This window comes from Schistocerca piceifrons, chromosome 5 (assembly GCF_021461385.2).
Source record: "Schistocerca piceifrons isolate TAMUIC-IGC-003096 chromosome 5, iqSchPice1.1, whole genome shotgun sequence".
Classification (NCBI taxonomy): Eukaryota; Metazoa; Arthropoda; class Insecta; order Orthoptera; family Acrididae; genus Schistocerca; species Schistocerca piceifrons.
Genome location: NC_060142.1, coordinates 703,277,909 through 703,283,423, shown reverse-complemented (window position 1 = coordinate 703,283,423; position 5,515 = coordinate 703,277,909). Strand labels below are relative to the sequence as shown.

The following is a 5,515-nucleotide window of genomic DNA, read 5'->3' as shown; positions in this document are numbered from 1 at the left end:
GCGGGCCTGGAACACACCGGGCTCGTTTCGGCGCTGGACACCGCAGTGTGGCACAGTGGTTAACAATGTCACTTCCTGAACGGGCTGCGCCCTGTTTCCAGTTCAAAGGGTACAGTGGAACTGGTCTGCGGTACACACTTATTTTCAGTACACAACTCGATACATTCAATAAAGAAACCATCCGATCCAACAACATTTTTCATACATCACAAAATTATGAATCTCATTTACGTTCGAACAGATGATAAAGTACAATTTGGTCACATTCAAATATAAAATCACGTGCCATACAATTTTTATAATTTTGCAAAACAAAAAAAATCCAGACACAATGATTTTTATTATTACACTTCAGCAATTTTGTATGATCATTGTAATATTTATAACGAAATGATAATTAAATGGACACCCTAGCTGCAACTAGGCGTTGATATACTTCATTGGGGACGTGTTGAAAATGTGTGCCCCGACCGGGACTCGAAACCGGGATCTCCTGCTTACATGGCAGACGCTCTATCCATCTGAGCCACCGAGGGCACAGAGGATAGTGCGCCTGCAGGGACTTATCCCTTGCACGCTCCGCGTGGGACGCACATTCCCAACGTGCACGCACCACTACGCACTACTACATTCGTAGTGCGCCTAATAGATGTTTGCCCATCATACTCGGAGGCAAGGGCGTGCGGAAGGTGTCAATCGCTGGCGGAAGGGGGGGGGGAGCGTGTTTTAAATACAAATCCTGTCGTGATGATTCAAGTTGTGAATAGTTTGCCAGTTTGCCTTACTGCCTTGAGACGAACACCGGTGCCGCGTACAATGGAGAAACTGGGGAGAAAGCATTTTCATCTGCAGTACTAGCATTCAGACGTTTGTTGCACTGAATAGCGTACGGCATATAAAACGAGCTTTGTGATCGAGTCGAAGAGTTCGGAGCAAACTCAGCATGTCACTCTTAGCAAAGAGGAACCGTCTGACCAGAAAGAACCCGCAAAGTAAAGCTGTCATCAATCCGCAGACTGTTTTGAACCCCACAGTGCTGCGCTAGACATGGTTCCGTTGGAGGTGGATGCCGTTGCATTTCTCCGAACTGACTTACCAAAATAGTTGTAGGGGGAAAGGTGAGAGGAGCCTACAGTTTAACGTGGATTTCGAACCACGGTGCACCTCGACATTTTTCACACCAACAAACACTGGCAGAAATGAAAGAAGTAAAAGATAATAATCCTAGAAATGATCGGGGATCGAATCCGAGATGTTGGTGTACGTACACGAAGGGACTGTTAAAGGACCATTGATGTGTACAGTATATATGAATGACGTCCATAACGTCAGAAGCACCATGAAGCAATTGTACACAGAGCAGTTGCTGCGCTAGAAAATTGCAGTGAAATGCAGATTTTTAATTGAGCTGAAATTAATGCTCAATTAATGGCACCATTTGTAAGTAAAATGTTCGTACTTGAAAAAAAGAAAACTCGTTTTTCAGGGAGGATTTTGTAGTGCATCACTTCTATACTTCATTCTTGTACGAATCGCTTCAAGCTTTGCTCTAAAGTAGACAAATGGATTTAAATCAAAAAGATTTTTTTTGTCCGATAACTTTTATCCGTTGTCGTGCTACGATGGTTCAAAGTCAGGATAAATGTCATTATTTCGTGAATTGAATGCATGGAAATGGTGTAAAATGAATCAGATAAATAAAAACTGCATTCTTACGATGAAACTGAAAACTTGCTTTAAAAAAGTCTAGCTTTATTCGGAGATTACTTGCAAAAAAATACGTTTTTGTAGGTTTTTTTTTACATGCGCCACTTGACGTTTCAAACTTGTGTGAGCCGGTACAAATTTTGCAAGAAGGTGCACAAACACGTCTAATTAATAGCCGTCCTGTTGTTTTACGAAAGCTTTATCCGTTGCCACTACATAAGCAACAAGACAATAAAGAAACCTATACCGGATCAGTCGTCACCCGAGTCAGCAAAAATCTGCATCGATTCCCAAGCTCCGGCGGTCTAATATCAAAATTATGGTAAAGTGCTAGCTGGGAACCAGAATGAAAAATATTCCTATCATAGCACAAAAAGGCGAATATGTCTTTGGCAGAGTTAGGGATGCGAAAGAAGGGAATAGCATTTCAACTTATATGGTAGCTTCAGAGACACTTAAATCAAAACATCTTGACACATTCGCGCTTTCTAAGAGTTAACCCAACTTCTCTAACGCAGTGAGCTCTCTTAGCTGTAATGTGTAGGCACACCTGCATCTTGAAATTTATAGGCTAAAGTCCCTGATCCTTTGTCCAAAATCCGAAGATTCGCCAGCCATACTGAACAAATCATACATTGTTTAGTAGAAGAGCACACATCTACTAGGGAAAAAAGTTTTTCTGGGGGGGATAAAATTTCCGGGGAAGGCGATGTTCTCATGTTACGTTAGTTGACTCGATGCATTATATTACATGACTTGAGTACCAATACTAACAAATAAAAAAGTGCGGAGTTGTCAAGATGTTTCGATTCAAATGACTCTGAAGCTCCCAGGTAAGTCGAAACGGTAGTTCCCTTCTTTTACAATCCTAACTCTGCCCAGGACATATTCGCCTTTTTTGTGCTGTGGTAGGAACCTCTTTCATTGTGGATTGTTTATGAGTACACACAGTGTCTACAGTTGAAAATACGGTTCATCCTCTGTTTTCCCAGGTATGATTTTGAATCATGAGTACATACTGTGGGAGACAAATTCCTCAGAGGATATGAAACAATTAACGTTTAATGAGCATACGTTCAGCAGCGCATGGCTTCCGTTGTAAAGGCCACTTTAGCCATACCATTCACCACACCGTACATTACGTTCCAGTCGACGACACAATGCTACGTGGCCCGTGACGTAGTTTCTAGAGGATGTTTTGCTAGTGGCATCCTCACACACACACACACACACACACACACACACACACACACACACACACACATCTCTCGCGGCACTGCAGCAGCTGGCATGTCAGAAACGAAAACTAGACGTTTCTTTCGTGTCACCAACGCACCCAGACGTCACAAACGCTTTACTTTATGGCGAGAAACCGTCTGCTTTCTTCATTAACTTGTGTTGTCACTAGGAATGGGTCCCGACGAGACGGCCGTAATCGCTCTCCCCAGCGCGAGAACACCTGGACTGGTTTTACCGGCTCCCTGTAGCCACCGAATTAATGGTGCCGCCTCAGCAAACAGAAATCTCCGGAATATTTCCTGATTTGTGGAGTTCCCATAAATATTTTCAGCAGGTCAGGGAAGCTGCAGTTAAGCAGTGAAATATGTGTGTGAGGCTGGCACTTAGTAAAGACGTCCTTTTGTGCTTCCTGACAAATTGCCTAAATGCTCTTCCACAGATAAAGAAGAACCGAAAAATATTCCAGTGACATCATAATATCGCATTTCTTTTTTTTTTCCTAGACTCTAAATTCCGTCACATAATTTCGCTCCTAGTCACCATCTCGGAATTTATCGTTGATTCTAGGATGCAATATTAGCATTTTTATTACTGGATTTAATTCAGCTGTCTAATCGCGCTTTTCATGTATGTTTAGCCGGCCGCGGTGGTCTCGCGGTTCTAGGCGCGCAGTCCGGAACCGTGCGGCTGCTACGGTCGCAGGTTCGAATCCTGCCTCGGGCTGGATGTGTGTGATGTCCTTAGGTTAGTTAGGTTTAAGTAGTTCTAAGTTCTAGGGGACTAATGACCACAGCAGTTGAGTCCCAGAGTGCTCAGAGCCATTTGAACCATGTATGTTTATATTACTCGACTGAAGATTTCACTACCCGAAACCTGTTTACAGAAGTAAAGCAAGACGAGACAACTTACACCACTCATACATGTCAATGTGCGGGATTTCCCGGAAAGGCGTTTTGATGGGGAATCAGTCTCCAAAATGTAGACAATGGACAACGGCGCTTCAACACATTAATTATATTCTGCTAGAGTAGGAGTATGTAGCGAAGTACATTGTTGCAGGATTTCTAAAAGGATGCGTTACCGTCTACATCTGGCATAAACCAAAGGTGGTTGTACGTATGACAGCGTTCACTTTTTTCTCGTTTGCATACAGATTAAGGTTTCAGCTGCTTTAAAATATATCATGGCTTACAATAGTTTTATTCCATTTCTTTTACTACGGTGTGACTACAGTAGTATAGAATAAGCGTCCAATGTTTAGTAGTGGCGTAGAACTGGAGAGGCACACGGAATAACAGTTTTTCTCTCGATGCTAAACAATTATGATTGAAGAAGTCTGAATTTAATACATGATAGAAAAATTAGTTAATTCATTATTAATGTTTTGTCCCCTTAATTGAATTCTTTTCTGTTGCAGTCCTCCTCTCAATCTAAGACTTCTTCTAAGTCTCCATTTGCTTCTGCTGTGAATCTGATCGTTTTCGATTTCCATCTTTATGTCTTAAGTTGGCCTTAGATTTCTTTTCAAGGCTCTCCCCACATCAAACGCCAGTTGCTGTCGTCCAGAAATACTGTTCGTTGCTTGTGAGAAAACGCGTGCTCTCTTGTTACAGTTTTTTAGTCCAATCTTGTACCTATTCCAGACAGGCTAGTTACTTTCGTAAATATTCCCTCCAAAGATTTAATTCCAGTATTTTAGACTGGTCGTGTTTCTTCTTTGACTTTTATGTTCTACAGCAGTGCCCCTGGTGATAGATTTGATATCTTCTGTATTTCGTTCTCGTATTTCCTTATAACCGCAGGGGGCAGCCGTCCTGTCTGTGGCGCCTTGCCACGGTTCGCGCGGCTCCCCCCGTCGGAGGTTCGAGTCCTCCCTCGGGTATGGGTGCGTGTGTTATCCTTAGCGTAAGTTAGTTTAAGTTAGATTAAGTAGTCTGTAGGGACAGATGACATCAGCAGTTTGGTCCCATAGAGGCTTCCTAGATATTTCCAGTTTTTTGTTTATAAGAATTTCATCCAGACCACTAATAGTGTGGCTCGGTGTCTCAGTGGTAAAGTGCCAAGCTATAGACGAAAAAGTGTCGCGTTCGATCCGCTGTCAGTCCCAGAATTTTTATGTCCTGAAGTACTTCTCTGTCGACATGCAGCGTGTTTCGGAACAGTGGGTCGCCCCATAACCGATTGGGTAAGCGTGTCCGGAGATCGAAGGAAGGCAACGGCATAGTACCTTCAGCAGAAGGACGTCTAATGAAGCATTGCATGTTCAAACCAACTGCTTTACTAAAACGACTTTTAGTAAATCAATTACTTGTATGTCTGTTCCATGCAGTCCCTGGCAACCACTTGGCAGTATTATTTGTCTCCAGAAGAAAATAGTGGTGTGAATTTAGACCACCTCATTTTTACATTATTATACCTGCTATCTTCTTATTAGTCAATATGGCAGTCTGTTGCTCACCTCGCTACGGTCGCAGGTTCGAATCCTGCCTCGGGCATGGATGTGTGTGATGTCCTTAGGTTAGTTAGGTTTAAGCAGGTCTAAGTTCTGGGGGACTGATGACCACAGATG

The 5,515-nt window shown here is 42.8% G+C and overlaps 1 non-coding gene across 1 annotated transcript; it reads right to left on the bottom strand.

Moving 5' to 3' along the window:
- Positions 1–462: 462 nt before the first annotated feature.
- On the bottom strand, positions 463–537 carry Trnat-ugu. Its single transcript has one exon. It is a non-coding gene; the product is annotated as a tRNA-Thr (tRNA).
- Between the last annotated feature and the right edge of the window lie 4,978 nt (positions 538–5,515).